The sequence below is a fragment of the Anguilla rostrata genome, chromosome 5 (genome assembly GCF_018555375.3).
Source record: "Anguilla rostrata isolate EN2019 chromosome 5, ASM1855537v3, whole genome shotgun sequence".
NCBI classification, from domain to species: Eukaryota; Metazoa; Chordata; class Actinopteri; order Anguilliformes; family Anguillidae; genus Anguilla; species Anguilla rostrata.
Window position 1 is genome coordinate 34725873 of NC_057937.1, and position 24603 is coordinate 34750475.

At 41.3% G+C, this 24603-nt stretch overlaps 1 protein-coding gene across 1 annotated transcript in view; it reads left to right on the forward strand.

Moving 5' to 3' along the window:
* The first annotated feature begins 5401 nt into the window (after positions 1 to 5401).
* The window catches only part of LOC135255125 (zinc finger protein 469), a 209904-nt gene continuing 190702 nt past the window's right edge, over positions 5402 to 24603 (forward strand). Inside the window, exon 1 of the mRNA XM_064335890.1 lies at positions 5402 to 5515. The gene's annotated coding sequence lies outside the window, so the exon portion shown is untranslated. The remainder of the gene's footprint in view (positions 5516 to 24603) is intronic.

Below are 24603 nucleotides of genomic sequence, written 5' to 3' on the forward strand. Positions count from 1 at the left end.
ATAGTCAAGGTGTGAAATGTGTCGGTGTCATACAGAAGACGGTGTGAGACAATATAGGGAGAATTTATTTATATTATTGTATTTATATTACAGAGTGATTTAGTAACAATGGAACGACAGTGATGGTTATTACAGAGAGGTTGGTAAAGGGTCGTGTACATAGCTAAATGCAATGTTTTAGGAGGGACATTGTAAGCTCTGTGAGACAGTTCCCATAAAATTCTTAATATAATGGTGTACTCTGGATCATCTCCACAAAGCACAAAGTTAAAACCTGATAAGAACAGCTCTTCTGTTTCCTGTGTTTATTTCTTGCTCCCTCCATTCTTTCTCTTCAACCCCCTCCCCTTCCTTCCCTTTTCCTTCTCTCATTGACTTGCCATATCCGGTCCAGACGTACAGTACCTCCTTGTCCAAGCCCTTAGGGTATCTCCTTGTCTTTTTTTCCTGAATTAGAGGAGATGGCCCAGGAAGCTGTAGTCAGAACTTTTTCTTGTTTAGGGCCTTGGCTCCCGGCCAGGCCCTATGTTTGTGATCATGGTAACGGTGGCCGTTGAGTGATGACAAGCGGTGACGCAGGAAAGGCCGGGATGATAGAGTAACAAAAAGCAAAGAAGTGACAGTTTCAGGCTGCTCAATGTCCACACCTGCGCTTTAGCATGATGCCCCGCCCCCTCCTCGCGGACTGCCCATCTGGAGGCCCTCTGGAGCAGCAGAGAGGTCTGCTTTGCGCTTATATACTGCGTTTCATATGTGTATGCACTGTGTTTGACCTTTAGGCGCAGTGTTTGTGGACGTCTTGTACAGTGTGTTTGAAGCTGGAACATGTCAGTGTCACATTCTAAAACATAGCGTTTGTTTCATTTCTACACTCTGTGATGCAAAAACTTTGTGGGGCATTGTATTAATTGTGTTTCACATCACGATGCACAGCATTTTTGTTCTTTAACACAGTGTAGCACTCTTAACTGGCAGCACAGCCAAGTATTTGAGCATCTTTTCATATCAAAATTAGTTAATTTATTTGTGTATATTAATTTCTTCCTTGTTTATTTAATTTGCTTGTTTACTTTTGTATATACTGCACAAATTGTAAAATAAATAAAAATACATAAGAGATAGAAGACATAAGCATGATCCATACAGTCAAGCACTATTACATATATGATGTATTCATTCTTTGTTTGTTAAATATGTTTGTTGACCTGTATATATTTCTATACACATGTATATTGTACGTATTTCAAATTGCGCAAATAAAGTGCAGTTTCAGGGTTATAATAGACTCTGTCACTCCATAAGGATTTTCAATGGGTCTAGGTATACTCAGATAGTCTGATCTTTTCACAACAGGCAGTCAGAACATGTATGTTGTGGTGTTAGTGATGACACAGCATTGACATACAGTCTAATTCCTTAGCAATACTGCAAGTTTGAATGGATCACATTTTGGTCTCCTGTCTCTTGTGTTTTTGTTTATCTTATTATTATGTATTAAGCTGCTTATGATTAAAAACTAATTTTCCTTTGGGGATTAATAAATTGTCTGTCTGTGTCTGTCTGTCCGTCTGTCTGTCTATATATCTATCCTGTGTGTCACTCAAAGGACCTGTGTCTGACACTATAGCACATTGTTTTTGGCACTGCATTTGAAAAGAAGTCTTCTTTGTTTCAATGGTGAGATTATGATCTCTCCATTTGGCTGCTTTTATTAAGCTGTTGAATTATCCAAGGATATACAAAGTGCAGAGAGTTTTTGGGCATAAATGCAAAAATGCTGAAAATAAATTACATCATGGTTGACTTCCTGGTTAATAAATCAGTACTTGTTAATCTTTTAAAAACAAAGCTATAAACAGCCAAATCTGTCTTGAGCTTGTGATAGGTTGGGGACAGATCACACAAACAATGGCTCATTCAGGCAACAAATGTGTCCAGTTGAGTTGTCTTACACTTTGAAAATGTTAGACTTTAATGAAGAGATAGTTTCATTGTGGACTGGACTGTACCCACAAACTGTATATGTGTCTGTGTGTGCGCGTGTATGTGTGTGTGCGTGAGTGTGTGCACGCCTGTGCATGTGTGTGTTTGAATATGTATAGGCTGTAGTTTCTCAGCATCTGTAGTGCTAAATTAATGTGTACATTAGAATATAAATTGGTCCAAGCAGTAATCTGAACTCTCCTGATATTCCTTCAGTATGATATAGTATGCACTGTATGCTATTCCAACCACAATGTAACGACAGCTTATAGTTATATGTCAACTGCACTACTTTATCACCCAGTGTTCAGATAGTTTTACCTCATCTTGCGTCAAGATAGTCAACATTGTATACTCCCACAAGGGCTCTAACAAGGGGATAACAGTCGACCAAACGACCAGTCTTAGTACATGAATAAAACTTCCCAATCAAAGACATAACTGGAGAGGCCAGTCCACTGACCTGGACTCAGCCTTTTAGTCTGAGGTTGAAGAGGCCAGAAGCCTATTGCTCCTAGAGGCTGATAGCAGAAGGAATAACCAGTGCAATCACAATCATTATGTTTTGTATAGTAATATTTTGCACAGAATCAAAACATATTTGATGATTTTTTTGCAAACACATTTGAGGGCCAAGTTACTTGAAACAATTTGGGAAGCATTGGGTAGCATTGCTTTGGAATACAGCTTCTTTAATTTGTCTGAGCTAAGATAGTCAATATTGTTTCATGTTACTTGATATCAATACTATATAATTTTGATATCAATACTTTTAATGGCGGGCCTAGATCTGAGTTAATGACTAATAGGCAGTGCTTTGTATGTGTGAGTAACTTGCCATTTTAGTACGTTGAAAACGTGTTTTTCATCGCATTATTTGGGACGAACTACTGAACTGTTGACATTCTGGACCACCATCATGTTAACAAATTGATAGAACTTTATCCTTGAGTTTTCCCCACGCATGGTCCAAAATCTTGTATAAAGCCGTCCCAAAAGAGGGACGGTTTTTAAAGCAGCAAAGGGTGGACCAACTCCATATTTATACCCATAATTTTGGATGATATGCTGGATGTCAGGTGTCCACATACTTTTGGCCATATAGTAGACCTAAAATAGATCGATATAAGACAATGAATATAAAAGTCACTTTCTAAATTATGTCGTGTTTTTCAACATCAGGTAAATGTGTCAAATGTTTCAATTTCCATATAACGTATTAAATAAAAGATGAGCTCATCTGACTGGTTAAAAGGCCTGTGATTTGAATATGGAACATTTGCTAATGGCTGAGTAGCTGTTGGTTACATAATGGGGCCTTAAGAGGGTAAACATCACACATTAGACAATAAAAGTGTGTAATTTTGAACAGTTCACAGCTTGTTTCAAATCAGGGGTAGCAACTGGCTGGAACAAAACCCAATATACATGGGGGCCCAGGATCGAGTTCAAGTAGCCCTGGTGTAGACAAATAAATAAACACCATGTGTTGGTGAATACAATATGTCTATACATTTCTAAAGTGTTAAACAACATTAAAATGTTTTTGGCCCTCCTGAAATGTGCTCTAGTGTTTATTTATTGATTTTTTAAAATTTCTAACCAACACAGGGCTGAGCATATCCAATTCCCTCCCCAGTCTGAAATGGCTGCTCGTCATGCACATTGACCCCATTGTCAATTTGGGAGAGTGTTGGTTCACCTCCAAAAGATGTGGTGTTGCCAGCCGGTTCTTTTCACATGGTCCAATACAGCTAAGCTTGCATAGAGTACAATCAGAGGAAGACCTTTCATATGCAGTTTTAGAGTGCAATCTATATGCACCTGATTGGACAGCAGGGGTTGATAGATCGCAATGCATGCGGAATCCTATCTCACAGAACCCTCCCATTCTGTGGGTGATGCAAATCGCCAATTGGGCTTATGCAGGTACTGGCACGGTTCGGATTTGATCTGGCACCATGAGGCTTATCCGTGCACCACTGTGTGGTGAATGAGCCATCCAGCAGCCCTCACTGTTATGGTTTCGTAGGATAATTCATGTCCTTAAAGTGTTTTCTAACTAAAAATAGCATGCATGTGATCTGGATCTATTTACAACATACAGTAACTGGAAAGCTCTTATTTTGAAGGTGGTAAAAAATGTTATACACCACAACCTTACATAACCTTACTGCGATATTGTGTGAAGTTGCAGTGACATTTTGTTCTAGCTGGGTTTAGCTGAGGATTATATAACATAATATTACCTTGGAAAAATATTCCAACATTGCGCACTTAATATTTTACTGTAACACATTGATTTACTGAAACAAATTGATTGAGCATGGAAGTGGATGCTGATTTTTTCAGACATCTCTAACCTGCTATAAATAATGGGTGAAATGAATGCTCACTCAGCACATTTTTTGACAATATATTCCCCATTAATCAACAGTCTCCAACAATCATGGTGCAGCTGGACAGCACCACTCGAGAACACACAACCATAAAACAACATAAGTGTAAACAGTACATGGCTGTAACCTATAACTAATTTAACCTATTAGTACCTTATAATTACAACAGCGGGTGGTGAAATTAGCCCAGCTCATCAGAGGGCGAGAGCGACCAGCTATACAGGACATCTACTCTAGGAGATTTCTGGAGAAGGCTCATCGAGGACTCCAGACAGAAATAGTTTTCTCTGCTACAATCTGGCAAATGGTATCAGCGCATCCAGTCTTGGACCAGCTGGTTCCAAGACAGCTTCTTCTACCTCCAGGTCATAAGGCTGCTGACCTCTGGACCCCAATCCCCCCCCCCCCCACCCCCCCCTTCCCCCCCGCCTCCCGGCCCACACACACACCCACACACACGTTAAAACACCCAGTGTCTCCAGTGTATTAACTGTACATAGCTCCTGCTATCGGTACATATACTCACTCATCTAAACATTTATGCCATAGCATTCACGGAACTGTGCATATTTCAATCTCAGTTCAGTTCTGTATTTTTAACATCATCATTTATAACAGAAATTCTGTATTTTAATATCTCTTTTCAATTTTGTATTTATGTTCTGCATACAATGTTTAATTGTACAGTTATGTATATATGCAATGTACATTAGTGTACTTTTTATTTTACCCTGTTTCATTTTTTATTCTATTTTAATCTTTATATTTTTTATTACCTTTCCACAAATGAGGTAGTTCGTAGAGCATTTAATTGCCAGCTGACATCTGCTGACATGCTGCAGTGGACGTATGACAAATACACTTTGATTTGATTTAATTTAAGGACTTAAATTGATATTCACGTTCATTCGTTAACCACCCCATCAAAAAACCAAAAACAAAAGCGGGAGCGTAGTAGTTAACTGCTTATATTTTGCTGGAAGGGAATCCCCTGATCTAAACTTGGGAGACTGCACGAGGCTGGGAGATGAAAGAGAATAGCGGCTTGAGAGTGCATCTGAGAACATGATTTTTAAAGAAGGTTTTTTGTCAGCGGCACTGTTTACGTCTTGATCGTACTTGCTTCTGCACGGGTGAGTCATTCTCTGCACCGTGCACATGGAAGGACGCCATGTACTTCAATTTTGGCTGATAACGTACAGGGGGACATTGTATCCTTACACTGAACTTGAAATGTGAGGGCTTGAGTATAGAACGGCGGTATGCCAGGTTACTAATGCAGCTCTATATCGTGTGCTGTACGAATTCGTTTCGAAGTGACTAGCCTACAATTCACGTCCACCTAGTAGTCCATGCATTTTCCATTGGAAAACCTTAGTACATGCTCTGGAGTACATGTAAGGTTTTACATGCATTTAGCAGATTCAGACCTCCACTAGTGCGTGTTGACCACGTAAACATTTATTAATGCTTTTGTTTGTCTCCAGCCCAAATTAAGAATATTTGACCCTGTCTGAACACAGTTTCCGTATTAAAAGGGTTTGGGGCAATTCTATAAACATACTGAAATGCACACTATGATTTTATTAGCCGTAGGTAAAACGCAGTTTTAGTCATGCACAGTGCGTTACGCACGGTTCACAGCAGCTGGGACATGCTATATTTGGTTCACATCCGATGACCAGAGGAGCCGTTACATCAAACACGTATTTGACTTGATGCGTGGCGATTGAGCCCTCCCTTGTTTCGATCAAACGCTTTACTGTTACTATTTTCCGCAAAGTTAAGTTGCGTTCAAAGGGCCATAGAAACAGCCACTGACGCGGTGATCTCCGTGACTCCATCTCTAATTCGCAGCCAGTACCTTCTGAACAGGTTGTGCAACCTCTCCTGTACTTTTTAAGTTGTTATGCCTGAATAGACTGCATCACACAGAGCCCAACTTTGTGCTAATCGGAATGCCAAAGCTCCCAGTTGGAAAACCTTTGTTTTATATTTTCTGCATGTACCTGAGATGCATCGTCATGTTGACGTGCTCAGCAGGTTCCTATGCATTTTTCAGTATTGACGTGGTGTAGCAGATACTTTGCTTATGTAACAATACCATGGGAAGCCTAAGCATGCCCTGCGCCCATGGGATGAAAGCAGCTAGGTCTTGTTGTTGCAGACTCCTTGTCCTAGTATGTAATGCCACATAGCCAACAATAACTAGTGATGATACAGCTCTTGGACTCAGGCTACATTTTTGGTAAGCACCTTCATCATTTGAATCACTCAGGAGCTGCATAATTAACGCTTCTCAGCAAATGAGACGTGTCCAATACTTTACCCTCATTTGGATGTTTTTTTTATGTTTAGAATTTTTTTCAGTCCATAAATCACAGGGTAATTGTTTTTCAATTATTATTATTTTAAATTATGATTAATCCTTGTAGAGGCAGATGCTAATCTTAATTGTGCGGCTTGTAGCTTTCCAAGAAACTCCATATTTTGACTTGTTTTTTCTATAACCTCAGGGTTTGACTCAAAATAATTTCCAAGATAAATATGAATAGTATGGAACTACCCACTGCACTGGTGCTAGGTCCAGTTAGAGTTGGGGATACACTGATGCCAGATTTCATATAACTGCAATGGTATTAGATCCTACAGGACTATAGTAGGAGTAGCTTACTTATGACAGACTTGACAGGGGCTTACATTACCGTAATAGCACATTTGTGTCCTCTCCTTACATGGACAGTATGTACTGTATGTTAATGAATATCCACCTACCCTGTTTAACCTATAAGGGCTGTCTTACCAGTAACTCTGAGTGATTTCAAAACAATCGCTCAGCATTAATATTTTGTTAAAGTATTTCAAAGCATCTTATTGTTTTAACATTTTTAAAAATACTATTTTTTAAAACCTTTCACCATTACCAGTTAGATAGGCATCAGAGCTGAAACATGTACGTGTTATTCTAGGGTTTATATGGCAAAGTCAGATCATTCCCAGAAGCGGCTAACCCAGTTCAAGTTTACTGTTCAGGTCAGTATTTTCTGTCTGAGACACACGATACACATGAGTGGCAGTGAAATAAGTTTCCTAATTATGTTGGCAGAGCTCTTCTTAACACCAACAGAACATTATTGCTGCTAGATAGCACAAAGCATTGTGGGCCAAATCTCTGTGTGAGTGCAGTGCTCTTTTCAGTTTTTATAAACCCTGGTCCTCAGAGCTGCAAGGTCTGCTGCTTTTTGTTTTCACATTAAAATCTGCAACCAATTCAGACTCAAGAAACCAGATGAGGTGAGTTCAATGTAATCAACTGCTTTAACTGATCAGTTGGGAACTGAGCAACAATGAGTGCCAGCACACCCTGTGGCTGTTTAAGACCGGGACTGCAGACCCTTGGCTCATTGGAATCATGTCAGTGGGTCTGTGAGACTGTATTTAATCATTTGTAATGATTAACATATTAGACTGTAATGATTAACATATTAATCAGAGCTGTAAACTGAATGCTATTTATAGCTAATGTTTTGCATTCTAAACTGCACCATGCATTCAACATAGAGAAATATGTTTTTTCTGGGTACAACGGTTTCCTCCCATGGTTCAAAGACATGCAGGTTAGGTTAACTGGAGAGACTAAATTGCACCTAGGTATGATTGTGCGAGTGAATGGTGTGTGTGCCCTGCAATGGATTGGCAACTTGTCCAGGGTGTATTCCTGCCTCTTTCCCAAATCACATTGGGATACACTCCATCATCTCTTGGAACCCTGACCAGGAATAAGCGGGTTAGATAATGGATGGATGGAATGATGGATCGAAGGCAACATAACAAGACATTTCCTGAGTTTAATATTATGGGCAAGCCTGAGGTACACTTGAAGTAATCATTTGCTTGCCATTGCTAGTAGACTACCTGATAACAAGCAACATTTCTTGTGTTACGCATACAAAAAAAACAAAAAAAAACAAAAAAAAAACATCCGCTGTTCTATGCAACTACATTTGTAAAATTCCATATTTGATACAGTATTGAGTGATTTCACATATGTTGGAAATTAAGCATATATGAGCGGCTGACAGTTTTTTGGCACTGAATTCACTCCATAGTGCAGGCGTTATGCGCTGCTGAGGAAAATAATTTGCTCTCCACCGGAGATATAATTTATTTGTTACCAAATATGATCAGGGCACTTCATTTTTCATTGAAAAAGTTCAACGGGCTTGGGAAATCTAGTCTGTTTTTTTATTCCACATATCTTTGTTATGGTTACAAATATGATTATTCCAGACATGGAGTGAGTGCCTTGCTCTGGTTCGTGCCAAAAATGTTTGATAATTCTGTCAGTCCAAATAAAATGCTTTCCAGCAGCCTAGCAGTGCCAGTGGAGTCCAGCCTATTCCAGCAGTGCTGAAAGTCAGCTGTGTGGGTACTTGTGTTTGTGTATGTGCATGTGCGTGTTATGATTATAGTACTTCTCTGATTCTTGGATATCAGCAGCATTGTAGGCCAGTCTGAATCAGAATGCATTATGAATGAAAGAATGAATGAACAAATTAAGTAATTAATGAAAGAAAGAAAGAAAGAAAGAATGAATCAATGAATGAGAGGTCATAATCTGGATCTGGAACCCAGAGATTAAGCTCACTCCTGAGCAAGCTATAAATTGTGTTTGGCATCATGATATGCGAGATGACAGACAAAGACTGAAGCAGTAGTACTTTTACTACTGTACCGAAGCCTATGTGATTCAATGCAAGAATATTTTATTGATACTTTATTGGTTACATGATCACAATTCATGGAGTCCTTTAATATCCAGTGTTATTTAAATGGCATAACATGTTTAAGTGTGGTTTTGTACATACTGTACGACCTCCATGCCACTACTTCCAAACGTCTGAGATGACGCTCCACAGCCAAGCAGCATGAGGGAGACCTATTTCAACACTAGAGGCCACACTTACACCATGCCTATTTATCACCCAATGTCTAGGCATGTCCGCACACATCCCCCCACGTGTGCACATGCACACTCACGGACCCTTTGAATAATAGAGAGGAGAAGAAGAAGAATGGATTGCAGGGTGGTATGGTTTGGGAAAAGTACTTCATCAGCCTGTGTGTCATACCTCATGCTGCCCTATGTACAGTTTCACCAATCAGAGATGTGTGGGTTGTGTAGTCTCTGTCCTCCATCGCTGCCTATGGCTTCAGTAAGAAGTCCATTAGCATTTGGCTTCGTGCCAGTAAGAAATCATATTGTGACACGGTGAAACTTTCAGTTTTCTAACGTAATAGGTAAAAAAAGGTTCAAGCCATTATGGGAAACATCTGCAAAATCCCCTGAACTCTTATTTGGAGATCATGTTCATGTTTAATATTGGGATAAAAAAAAAAGGAAAACGGTTAAATTTCAGGTTGAAATCGCAGGACCCACATAGCCTGGCTGTGAGTTAGCCCAGAGCTTTCAGATTAGTTTAAATTGCAATGAGCTTAATTTCAGGCATGGCCACAAATTGAGCTGATGGATCAGTGCTGCTATATAACATATGGAATGGAAACTTATAATAATGTCAGAGGGAGAGAGAGAGAGAGAGAGAGATAAAGCTCTCCTTCACTGACTGATTGCAGAACTGCATGGTCAAAGCCAGTGAAGGTCTCTTCAACACTCCTCGGAGACTCCAGTTCTGCAGTGTGTCGTAGCGTTCTACGCATGGGCTGTAATTGACCTGTACTATGTGGACAATGGAAAGAGAGAGACGGTGAGGAGAAGGCCATTGAATTGCAGTCACAGGAGTCCAATGAAATATTTCAGTATTAATTTCTCTTTGAAGCAGCAGCCTTGGCCAGTAATCAGTGTGCCTGCCTAGCCAAGTGGGTGTAGCATTGTCTATGGGAATCAGTGTTTTGTTCATGTAGTAGGTGGGGAGCTGGGCTTTGGCATAGCTCTTAGGGGAATGAGGAGGGGAGCATCATCTGTAATTGCACCAATGTGTAATCAACAGTAAAAAACCTTTTGTTTCCTTTGTTACGGTTCTCATGTGCTTAGCCCAGAGGGGCATCATTATCTTATTTTCTGTGGGTGCACTTCAGGACTGCTGTGTCAGGACCGCTGTGTAGGTTGGGCTGTCCGCCTACCTTTTTTTTTTTTTTGCTAGTTCTGTGTACAGTGTACCTGGAGTACATCCAAATGAGAGGGGTAGAATATAATGTATCCACACGCACGCATTCACACACGCACACACGCTCGCACGCACGCACACACACACATAAACACATGCCTCGGAGATGTGTTTTTCCAACACAACCAAAACAACATTTCTTCTGAGGATTCAACTAAAACAACATTTCTTCTGAGGATTCAAATGAAGTGTTCAATAGCCTAGTACCAGCTGTGTGAGAGTGTCAAATCAGAGACACAGTGTACAAATATTAAAGCAGAGAGAGAGAGACTGCAAGTAGTAAAGCAGAGAGAGAGACTGCAAGTATTAAAGCAGAGAGAGACTGCAAGTATTAAAGCAGGGAGAGAGACTGCAAGTATTAAGGCAATGTGAAAGTACTGTATTACCGCGTAGACCCAGTGTCAGAATATTAAGCAGAGAAATGCCAGAGAGCAGAAAGAACAGAAGACGAATCGTACTGAATATCTTGCTGTCTGACAGCAGTATCCTCCTCCATATCAGTGTCCTCTGTCCGCCTTCTCCCCCGATGTCCTACAGCAGATGTGAGCTGTGTGGGTCTGCTGCCCCAGTCTCACCCCGAGCCTGCAGCTAACTGGAGCGCTACGAGTCTGCTTCCCCAGTCTCACCCCGGGCCTGCAGTTAACTGGAGCTGTGTGGTTCTGCTGCCCCAGTATCACCCAAGGCCTACAGTTAACTGGAGCTCTAAGAGTCTGCTTCCCCAATCTCACCCCGGGCCTACAGTTAACTGGGGCTGTGGGTTCTGCTGCCCCTGTCTGACCCCGGGCCTGCAGTTAACTGGAGCTGTGTGGTTCTGCTGCCCCAATCTCACCCCGGGCCTATGGTTAACTTGAGCTCTATGGGTCTGCTGCCCCTAACTCACCCTGTGCCTAAAGTTAACTGGAGCTATGTGGGTCTGCTGCCCCAATCTCACCCCGGGCCTGCAGTTAACTGGAGCTCTATGGTTCTGCTGCCCCAGTCTCACCTCGGGCCAACGGTTAACTGAGCTCCGTGGTTCTGGTAGCTAAAGCCCACCCTGTCCCTTTAGTTACCTGGAGCCGATAGGGTCTGCTGCACCCTATTCTCACCTGTGCCTAAGTTAACTGGAGCTCAGTGTTCTAGCTGCTATCCATAATTATACCCTGCTATGCCTAAAGTTATGAGGCCCTGTATGTGGCCACTCATCTCCCCTTCTAAGCTCAACAGATTGCCTAAAGCTATAACTGGAGATTTTGGTTCTGTGCCCCTGTCACATCACCCCGGGCCTCAGTTAACTGGAGCTGTTGGATTATGCTGCCCTGTTAGCCAGAGCCTGACAGTTATTTGACTGAAAGTCAGACACTGCTTCACCCAATTTTTCACGCTCAGTTAACTGGAGCTCTATGGTTCTGCTGCCCCAGTCTCACCTCGGGCCAACGGTTAACTGAGCTCCGTGGTTCTGGTAGCTAAAACAGCCGCGCACGTGCCCGGGCTTCTGTCCCCCTTGTTACCGGGCCGGATACGGCACAGATTTCGCCGCAGCGCTCAGTTCCCATTCTCAAGTTTCCGTCGATGTTTGGAGCAGCGTGGCCGCAGTGTATACACATAACATAGCTTATACCATTAATTATACCCCTGCTTAATGGAAACTCGCCAAATGCCTTATGCCAAGGCCCCTGTTATTGTGCCACTCAATTCATTTTTCCCCTTGTTCTTTTGTTAACAGTCAGTCTTTAAACAGATATGCACTGTTGGAAAGGGTCCATACTAGAAGCACAATGGAAGACATTGTTGGGGGTATGGGCTGTATGGTACCCATTAGATATGTAGGAGCTCTTTTTGCGCTACATCAAACAAAGCGCCATTGAATGAAGCTCTCACGTTACCGCGCTGCTTTGGACTTATGCGTCTGTTAGGATCAGATGTCTTCATGAAGTTATTTTGATCAAAAATGAAATTGTCAGACCAACTGAAACTTCACTCTGACATATTTCTTGCCAGGACAATTAAAATACAGTTCTGACATATTTCTCACCAGGCTTGTTTATAAATTGACAATAGTGAGTATCAAAATGAATTTCCATGTTTCTTCGGCGGTGGTCCAGTGGATAGCATTGCTGCCTCACAGTCTTTCTGTGTGTAGTAGCTGGTTCTCATCGTGTCCGTGCAGGTTCCTTCCAGTTTCCTCCCACAGCTCAGAGACATACAGCTTAGGCTAATTGGAGACTCTACATTGCCCATTGAGTGTGTGAGTGAATGGTGTGGTGTGTGGGCCCTGTGATGGACTGAGTGTAATCCTGCTTCTCACCCAGTGCATGCTGGGATACGCTCTAGCCCCCAGGGTTAGATAATGGATGAATGGATGGATCCTTTTGAATAGATTTAGGTTTTGTGAATAGGAATATGTGGATGGGTGGTGACTTTTAGGAATGGAATATAGGTCTATTCAGAGGTCTCACCTAGGAGACTTTTCATGCACACCTATCCGCATCCCTGATCTTTATATCTAGTGCAACTAAACCAGACCTCAATCAATTCCATAGCTATACAGTGGCATATATATCAAGTTCATAGCTATACAGTGGCATATATATAAAATCCATAGCTATACAGTGGCATATATATAAAGTTCATAGCTGTACAGTGGCATATGTATCAAATCCATAGCTATACAGTGGCATAGGTCCCCACCATCAAACCTCCGATGGAAGCAAATATTGGGAGCTGCATCATGTGAACCAATTAAATTGATTCCAAATGATTTTGATGCATGCAATTCTGGATTGGCCACAGGGGAAGCTGGTGTGCCACATGCTTGAGATTTGAATAGTATTCCTATAGTTAGGGAAGTCACACCTGTTCTGGCGATTCTTCAGAAAACATATTTTGACAGTTTATTTTCAGTCAGTTTCAAATCTAGTGGTCCTGTGGCTTCAAAATTCCATTGCAGTTGGGGACCCGAATCGACCCGTTTTCACTGTTATAAAAAGAACACCCATTCATAAAGCTGAAATACTTCATACCACACTGTAGACAAGATCTTGGTGAAGGAATACATGTAAAAAAATCTTTGAAGATCCAGAAGGCAATCCAGAAGGCAGCGTATGTCTCCTTTCAAACATAATTTAACTGAAAACTAAAATGCTTTATACCACACTGTAGACAAGATCTTGGCAAAGATAGACGTGTAACAATATCAGTTTCATTGTTCAAACAGGTTTAGCTGTCTAGCCATGTCAGAGAATATTTTATAGGGCCTCTTTCCTAGCATAGTCAGCATAACTTGGATGAATCGAAATTGAACAATCGGAATAATGTCCAGACAAGGGGTCGGGTAAAATTTGAATAACAGTTCATTTCACCAATACAAAATTCCTTGGGGGATTATATTGAATAAGACAGCGAGCACCGTTTTTTTCCCGGTGCTGTTTCACTCAGGACGCTGGCAGCTGTAACGTTGTACCGAAATATACCAACATATGAATCAATAATAACCAATTAACATATGAGACATTTAACAGTAAGATCTTGTGATAAATTGTATAATAATGCCTTCCACATGGTTAGATTTTTTATGATAGCCCCATTGATTTTGATACAGGCACAAATGCTTGTAAATTGAGTCAAATTAGCAAAATCATTTCTGATATCTAAAGTAAAAGAGTAACATCGCTGAACTGTCAGTGCACTTTGGAATTGATTTAATAGCTTTGACCTCCCTACTATAATATTAAGCCCCTCTATCGAGCCGGTGTGTATGCAGGTTTTTGTTTCCACCAATTGCCCTGGCTAAATGTGCTAATTGGCTGGGTACACCAACACTAGTTCACTCATAGATTGAATCATAGTCAAGTGATTCACATAGGGAGACAAGAACTGTCTTTGGCTGCTATTCATGTGTTTACCAAAAAATGCTACTAAAATGTCAGATGGCATAATTGTTTGGGCTAATTAAGTAACGAAGGCCAGAAGTTGGCATGAGAACCAGAAGCAGATACAGACCTCATCGCCCCCCTCTGCTCTATCTTTATGATGAAGACTATTTGTTTGATTAGCTAACGTACAAAGGTGAAGGCTTTTTAATGCTTAATTGCAAGGCTTAATTTTATCAATTTGTAGAGCTTGACATTTGCTGAATAATGATTTTATTTTCCTTGGTCAAGGGTGAAACATTGCATTCCACCTGCATTATGGTTAAATGCCCATATCTACACTATGCAGCTTCAGTATCACTGAGTCCCACGGATGGATTGTATCCACGTTAAAATTTCTTATATCAGAACTGATGTTATGAATGAAAGGCTTAGTATTTTATTTGGGCTTAAGAACCCCAGGATTTAGATGCTGATCCTATGAAGGCATTGGCCCCACATAGATCCTTCACAGATGTAGGTGCTGACCCAGTCCAGATAACAGATGCTTACCTCAAATTCAGATGCAAGTGCTGAAATTCAGACAGAGAGCCTGACCCTGCTTAAATGCAGAGACACTGTCCTTGCTCAAATGCAGTCAAGGACATTAGCCCTGCTCAAATGCAGACAGAGACATTAGCCTGCTCAAATGCAGACAGAGACATTAGCCTGCTCAAATGCAGACAGAGACATTAGCCTGCTCAGATGCAGACAGAGATATTAGCCCTGCTCAGATGCAGACAGAGACATTAGCCTGCTCAAATGCAGTCAAGGACATTAGCCCTGCTCAAATTCAGACAGAGACATTAGCCTGCTCAAATGCAGACAGAGATATTAGCCCTGCTCAGATGCAGACAGAGACATTAGCCTGCTCAAATGCAGTCAAGGACATTAGCCCTACTCAAATACAGACAGAGACATTAGCCTGCTCAGATGCAGACAGCGATATTAGCCCTGCTCAGATGCAGACAGAGACATTAGCCCTGCTCAAATGCAGACAGAGACATTAGCCTGCTCAAATGCAGACTGAGACATTAGCCCTGCTCAAATACAGTCAAGGACATTAGCCCTGCTCAGATGCAGACAGAGACATTAGCCTGCTCAAATGCAGTCAAGGACATTAGCCCTGCTCAATGCAGACGAGACATTAGCCTGTCAATACGTCAGACTACTGCTCAGATGCAGACAGAGACATTAGCCTGCTCAAATGCAGTCAAGGACATTAGCCCTGCTCAAATGCAGACTGAGACATTAGCCCTGCTCAAATACAGTCAGGGACATTAGCCTGCTCAAATGCAGACAGAGACATTAGCCATGCTCAAATACAGTCAGAGACATTAGCCTGCTCAAATACAGACAGCGATATTAGCCCTACTCAAATCCAGACACAGTTACCGATTCTACACAGATGCAGGCCGTGAGGACAATGTTTATGCCACACAGATTTTCTGCTGTCTGTGCTGGGGGGTGTGGAACGGGGGGGGGGGGGGGGGGGGGGGGGGGGGCTGCCGTGCCTCACATCCATCTGTATTTGTCTGATTAACATTTCCAGGAGGTTTTTTGGGAAGAACGCAATGGAAGGAATTTGGCAAACGTAGTCTGGGTTATTGGAAAAAGACATTGGAAAAAGTTGTATATTGTCTGTCCCCTTTTTAGAGTGTGGATTTTAACATCACTCAGGTCCTTGTGTCTCTTCAGGTGCTGTTTCTGTGTGGTTGGCTGAAAGGCCGGGCGTGTCTGGAGATTGAGAAGTAGGGGAAATGGGTGTGTTTGCGCTGAAGGAGGGGGGTTGTGTCCGAGCTAGGGGTCAACCTTAAGGCTTGTATGAACTTTTGACCCCTAACACATTATGATTGGTCTTTATCTTAGCATTGAATGGGGTCATTGAGATTGTGTTAGTTCTGCTTGAATAAGAGCTCTCAGTATTAGTGCAGACTGTCTAGAGTAGGTGTTACTCACTAATTTTCATTGATTGTCATTTTTACTTTTGCCTGAGTTTGTCATAGAGAGAGCCAAATAGGGCTTGTTCCTTATCTAATGATGCAGCACTGAGCCAGCGATGCTATTTTATGCTGCTTCTATCAGACCAGAGGTTATTGCTCCGTTGAGCTGAGCCCTGAAGGTGCTACATGCTACGTGCGCTTCTCTCACCACTCGTCATAATGGGCGAGGAGCGAGAGGGGGCGGTGGGCAGGGGCGAGGGAGGGGGAGGCGCTGGCTTCATTGATTCCCGCCTGGGGGGGGGGGGGGCATCCCAGGGATGATGCGGGCAGGGGCCGCGGTATAAACACAGCTTATAAACACAGCTATTATTACATTCAGCCGGCTAACGCCCAGGGAAGAGGCCACGGCCTGAATCAGGAGGATCGCCTGCCTGCCCAGCTGCACCATTTACCTACCTGTCTATGCAGGCGCACTTGGACAGCCGTAAAAAAAAAAACTGTTTTTCCGGGCATCGGAAGGACACTGCAAAGCACTGCCTGCATTTGTATAAACTCAGGGCAAACAGGAGCAGGCATCACTGCAGCCTAGTGATTTTTGGGAAGTGGTTTGTTTGCTTGGTTGCCTCTTTAAGTGGCTTTTGGACTCTGAAAAAGATTCTAAAACCAAGTAATACAAAGGTAAATGTTTTTGTTTCAAATTATTATTCTAACAATTAGGAATTGTTATTCTTTTGAGAGGTTCTGTGATCACCCCTCGGTGCTGAGTGGGGTTGGGGTGGGGGGTGTTGGGGGGGGGGACCCCGTCAAAAATCAAAAGAGCCAACAGAGCATGAGATTATAGATACAGGAAAGGAAGACTTGGCAGAAAGAGGGATGAAAGGAAGACAGATCATCAGAATAAAGGAAGGCGAGGGAAGTCTCTGTTTGTTCTGGATGTTATGTCTGTAGAGGAAATGAGAGAACAGCTGGTCCTACTCATACACACGCACACACACACACACACATACACATACACACGCACACACATGTATGCAAGCACACACACACACATGCACTCACAAACATGTGCACACACCCAAACGTACGCACATACACATGTACAAACTCGCACACGAGCACCCATGGGATAAGTGTCCATCAAAAGGTGTCATCATAGCAGAGGGGCATCTTTTCCTGTTTTCCATACCATTTCCTGATTATTCTGAGTAAAGGAGAAAGGAGAGAGGGGATGAACATCAGGTGGGCTGGTGGACTCCCGCCGCTGGACTCAGATTGTGGTCTTTAGCGACTTCCTGTGGGAGGCCCAGCCCTCTGCACAAAGGTGCCCTGTGTCAGGATCTGCGCTCCATGTGTGTCTCATCCAGCCGTCTTATCTCATCACCAGCAGGCTAGCTAGCGTGCCTCTACCAGTCAGCGTGACATATCTCCAACATGTGAGAGCGTCTCATCCAGTCCGCCCCACTGTGCTGCTGCCAATCAGCTTGTCACACTGCCAAGAAGCAGGACTGCCAATAAGCAATCAGCTCGTCTTTTCACCAGTATTCCAGTGCCACATTCTCTTCTCTGATTCTCCTGATGGACAGTCACATTCCTTTGTCATGAACAAAAGCCTCTCTATATATATATATATATATACAGTAAGCTCCATAATCTTTGGGACAAGTACATATCTTTTCTTGATTTGGCTCTGTATTTCACAATTTTATATTTGTAATCATATGTGGTGAAGTTTGTAATTCATATGTGGGTGAAGTGCACAATCTTGGCTTTTAATTATGGCTGTTTTTATGCATTGTGATTGCACCATGTAGAAATTTCATCACCACCCCCCCATTCACCCATTTCAGGGCACCATAGTGTTCGGGATAAATTGCTTCACTGGTGTTTATAATGACTCGAGTGTGTTCAATTGCTTCCTTAGTGCAGGTATAAGATAAATTTCAGTAACTAGTCTTGATAATAGGCTTTTGATTGCCTTTGGAGCCTGTTATTGGCGTTTGTCGACATGAGGACCAGAGTTGTGCCAATGAAGATCAAGGAATCCATTATGTGGCTGAGAAATAAAAAAACCTGAGACATAAGTTGTCCTTAGGCTAGCCAACATCAACTTTATTGACTTACAATGCTCATTGTAAGCCAAGGAAGTCCTCTACCGTTGATGACCAAAGCATTCTCACCAAAATGAAGAAAAACCCCCAAACAGCTGTCCAACAGACCTGAATCACTCGGCATGAGGCAGGTGTGGATCTGTCAGAGAAGGTTTCACAGACAGAAGTGCAGAGGTTACACTACAAGATGCAAGCCAATAGTTTGCTGCAAAAACAGGATGGCCAGGTTATAGTTTGCTAAGAAGCACCTAAAACAGCTTGTTGATAAATGAGACCAAGATTCACTTGTATAGGAGTGTTGGCAACAGAAAAGTGTGGAGGCCAATGGGAACTGCCCAAAACCAAAGCACCCCCCCCTCCATCTGTGAAACATGGTGGTGGGGGGTGTCATGGCTTGGGCTGGTATGGCTGCCACAGATACTGGTTCATTTGTCTTAATTTATGAAGTAACTAGGAGAAGCAGAATCATTTTTTAAATTCATTTTATTCACTGTAGAGGTCATTCTTTGGCTTACCTGGCTTTTTGTGATTTCTGAGCTCATCAGTGCACTCTTTCTTCTTGACAATGTTCCAAACAGTTGATTTTGGTTAGCCTACGATTTTGCCTGTTTCTGGTTTTATTATTTCTCAGCCTCATAATGGCTTGCTTGACTTTCACTGGCACAACTCAGGTCCTCATATTGACAAACACCAATAACAGACTCCTAAGGCAATCAAAAGAGTAGAATCAAAACTAGATTCTGAAAACTCTCTTATACCTGCACCAAAGAAGTAATTGAACGCATCCGACTAATAAAAAACACTTCTCATTTGTCCCTAACATTATGATGCCCTGGAACGGGGGGGGGGGGGGGGGACTATTTATAAAAAGTACCGTCATTTCTACATGGTAAAACCGAAATGTATTGAAGTACCCTTAAATAAAATGTGAGAATGTGCACTTTAACCACATGTGAATTTTTTGGTTTACAAATCAAAGATTGTGGAGTACAAACCCCAATAAATAAAAAAAAGTCTTTGTCCCAAAGATTAGCTACACACACACACACACACACACACACACAATGCCCTCCAGAACTGTTGGCTCCATTTGTATGAACAAAACATCCTGGATGAAATTAACTTTATTGTTTATCAAATGCTTCCTATGCTCAGCAATATGAGACAATTATATAATCTTCTTGTGATAACATTGCTCGGAATTTTAACCTTAAATAATTTAGATTCAGAAGATCTTTCCTTGGTCCTCACTTGTAGACTCTTCTCCTTAGCTCAATCTGATAGATTGGGGGACTCAGGTGGCCATTGTAAAAGCTTGATTCTGTGGTCAGTTGACCATTTTTTGTGGACCACAATACAGAAGCAGCCCGATTTTGATTTAAAATTTGGTGCCTGACGGACTCCATGATGCCACGTGTTCTAACAAGGTTCCCTGGGCCACTGGGTGCAAAGCAACCCCGAAGGACCATACCAAACCTGCCAGAAAGCCCTATATCAGTCTCATCTGCCAGAGAATCAAGGTCCAAACGAAAAGTTTCAATGACATTTAGCGATGACAGAGCCTTTCATCTGGCAATCCCTCCCAAAAAGCATTTTGGCCTGGAAGTGGTGCCGCATGGTAGATTTGGAGACTTTCTTCAATTGTGGCCCTTGCAATTTACCGTAACATATTTAATACATGGCATGTGCTTTTAGACAAAGCAATTTATAAACGTTCCTTTTTTGCCAGACCATCTGCCTCTGTGTGTGGGGGGCACAATGTGTTCCTGTTCTCTTTTGGGCTCTTTTACCGCTGTCTCATCAATTTAAAACCTTTTGATTATTTCCCTATTTGTAGAAAGTGATATCTTTTTGTAATGACTTGTTTTGTTTCTCCATTGTGATGGATGAAATTGATTTTACATGAGTGTTACCTCATTTTTGTGCCCCAGTGAAACAGGAAACCATGGGATGCCATAATACAATTTCCTCAGTTTCAAATGAAGTTGAAAAGTAGCATGTTACTGCAGATTTATGTGACATCATTTTGGAAGAATATGGCTTGTTAAACGTCTTTCCCTTTCTTTATTCTGTGTCAACGGTGTGAATAGCTTTGGGGATTTGGAGGGGACTAAACACATGCACATGTGCACACACACACACACACCCACCCACACACACACATTAGTTTCATATACATCATGGAATCATGAAGAATGTGATGCAAACAACCACAACAGTACTGCAATCAACATGTGCAATGCTATCATCAACCGCATAATGGAGGCACCCTGCTGTCATGGATATGTTGAAATCAGTCATACAAAGCTTTGATATCAAGAGCAGTTATGTGGAGATCAAGTGACCGCATGTTTGATATGGAACTGAAAGATATTTTCTTATATTGCCGCACTTGTTGAAACCACAGATTTTGATATCAAATATTGACACCTGTAAACACACCACAAATCAGATCCCCAAACACAGGTTGCATGCTGGGAAGAGTGTGTAAACAGTTTCGCAATCCTCTTGGCCATGTATGGCTGTATTCATTTAAATTGAATGCAACTGGCTGGGAAATTTGTAAGCCAACTGACTGCTAATTTACTCTGGGCGATAAAATCGAATGTTTTGATGTCATTTTCTTGGCAAAGTGAATAGCTGTCTAATTAAGTCCAAGTATAAGCTGTCTAATTCATTGCATTTCTAATTTTAGAACATTATAAACGGCTGTGCCTTTCTTTTTTAATAGCCTAAAGTTGACTAAAATGCTTGGCAAATCAAAGCCAGAATAAGGGATTTAATACGTTTTAACATGATTTTCTGATACAGATACAGGGCTACATACAGTGTCTATGATCCAGTATAACAGTATAATACTGGGCCACTAAAATTGGGCTGGGCTCCCAGATTTGGTGCTTGATAGAACAGAGGATAACACAAATTTATGATTTGTCCACCCCTGCTCTATGTTGATATCAGGGAAAGTAAACATTGTTATCAATTTGGTTTGTGAAGACAAACTGTTGCTTTATGTTTTCAATTTGCAGTGTCATGCAGTCGACTAGTAACATGATGTAACCAAATATTAATGTGATGCGATCATGCTGTTAACCATTTAATAATAGAATGGTTGCCAAGACTGGACTCTGGGTTTCATATGAAGGGGTTAATATGTTTTCAGCGGTGAGACTGAAATCATTTCAGTATATTACGTGGAGCCAAGGGCCAGAATATTATACACTATAGTAAGACTCTTGGAAACAGAGTGCCACACAGTGCAATGCTTAGGGCATACAATGATATTAACTGTGTTGTCTTTGTCTCTCTTGGGATGTGAACCCACCCTCACATGAGACGTGCATGCTCTCAAATACTTGTGTACGCATGCAGTTTGTGTACACAACTGTGTTTTGTGCATGCCTCTGCATTATTGTGCATTTGTAAAGGCATGTATGTGTTTACATGTGTTTGTGTACGTATGTGTATGTGAATCTGCATACATGTACCAGTAAATCTGCTGGTGAGCCTTCTTTCTTGGTTTTTCAACTTTTTTCTCTACTGTATGGCTGATACTGTGGCGCATCGCTGGCTGTACTATTTTGCACCACAAGGGGGCAGGCCTTATGCACAGTTGCTTGATAGGCCTGCCAGGGTATAGGTTTTTTTTTAACCACATGACTGTAGATTACATAAAAATATTAATATGTATTTTTGCTTCTGGAAGCTTTAAGACTTAACATGAATATACGAAACATCCATAAAAATCACACGCACATGCTTCATTTTGCAAAGAGTTTCGACAAGCTGACAGTACCAGGCTTTTTCTAACATGCCACAAACAAACCCTACTTCCATTTTAAGCTATGTCTGGTGTGACCTTTGCAACCATTACAGCACCCTCAAACCTCAATCCTCAAATTGAATTGCTGTTGCACTGAGTCTGCTACCCTGTTTTAAAATGGGTATTATACTGAGAAAAAAAACAAAAGGACCAACCATTGTGCTGGTTACATTGTGACTAGGGGGTATGGTGTGCACTAGTGCTGTATTGTGTGTTGGTTACATATTGACTGTGTAGACTACATGCAAGTCTCATAGCAATTTCTTGAATGTGATGTTACATGCATTATATTATGTCAATAATATATGCACATGATCTCAGATATGAAACTCCAGTCTGTTGTCTGAACTATTAACCAGTAATTTATTTTTAATTCCCCAAAGCCATTAGATGTGTGTTCCTTTTTGTATTGTTGAAATTGAAACCTCACCCTCACTTGACTACTTCAACTTGATTCCCAATAACCCAGTTTCTGCTTTCTACTTTTCTTCTTATTTCTTCTTTTATGTGCATACAATCAGATCTAAAAATATTGGCACATAAAATAAACAACACAGGTAATGAGTCATTGTTTGCGCAAAAAGAAAATCAGAGAGGGGGCAACTATAAATTCTTGATCGGTTTTCAGTCTGGAAACTGAGATGGCCTTTGCAAAACAGTAATTTTGTGGTCAGTTTACCATTTCTTGGTTGATTTTCAGGTATGCTTGTGATCAGTGTCTTGTGGAACATATCGTTTGCAGCCAAGTTTTGGGTTTTTCTGACCAAAATGTCCTTGTTGCAGTTCATGATTTCATTGACCTTAACACATTCTCCAAGGACCCATGGGTGCAAAACAACCCTAACAACATCAAATGCAACAACAGCCATATTTCACCATGTGCATGACGTTATTTTCAACATAATCCTTCCATCCTCCCGATGCCAAACCTAGTCCTGGTGTGCCTGGCCAAAAAGCTCAATTTTGGTCTCTTCTGACCATAACACCAGGTTCCAGTCAAACTTCCAATGCTGTTCTTCGATTGGAACCGGATGCTACGGTCAGATGAGATCCAAATAGAGCTTTTTGGCCAGGCACACCAGTGAAATGGTTGACAGCCCACAAAATTACTGTTTTGCAACGGCCATCTCAGTCTCCAGACTGACTAACCAATCGAAAATGTGTGTTTCAAATTGAAGAGGGTAGCCCACATTCACAGACTGAAGGATCTTGAAATCTTCAGGATACAGGATGGTCAAAGATTCCTCCAGTATGATCACTAATCTCATAATACTGTATGGAAGACGACTCAACAGTTTTATTCACATGAAGGTAGTGCACAAGTATAACAGTATAATACTGGGCTACTAACACAAGTACTGAAAAAGGGAGGCAATAATTTTGACACATAACTTTTTGGGAAATAAAATTATTACTAGTTTAAACTGAAACCTTTTCTCTGAATACTTGCATTTATATGTAAAAAAATAAATAAATAATAATAATCTGTTAATTTTATACAGCAATTGTTGTCAGGTTTATCAAGAATACAAACTGCCCCACTGCCCCACAAGCAGGCCTGAAGGTTGTAATGAGGACTACTCTATTTACAGTATATGGAAGTTAGGACTACAACACTATAAACAGAATTTATAAAAAGATTTATCAAAAGTACAGAAATGGGCATCAAGATTGCAAAAAGCAAAATAGTTTTATTTTGGTTTTTGGTTTTTAATAAGGTTTTAAGGTGTTAATGTTATATGGCCAAGAGGGAGTAGGAGGAAATTTGTTAAAAGAAAGGTTTCACACTGAATTTTTACACGTAAAGTGATAAATCCCTGAAATAGCTGGCTAGGACTTGCAATAGGAAGATAAACACTTGTAGTCAAGACCAGGATTAACACAATGTGAAATGCACATATGCCTTGGAAAATTTACGAGCCTAGGTGAGCTTTATGGCCTTTCATTATATGTGGCCTCATGCTTGTATTCTTTTGTAATTACCTACAGTGTGAAATATTCCCATGTTTTCATATGCTGAAAATACTTGAAAGTGTTTGTGGAACACAGTGTTTGTTTTTTCTTGTCATCTTGTTGAACTCTCCACCCTGTGCAAAAAATATTTCACCTCCAGTGACGGAGGCCACTATGATAAGAGTTTATGGACCTGGACTGTATCCATGCATGATTCACTCAATTCACTCAAATGTTCCATCTGTGCTCTTGTCTAAAGTTGTTGTTTGAATGCATTGTTTGATTACCCAGCAAGCAAAAACAACCCTAAGATCAAATGTGA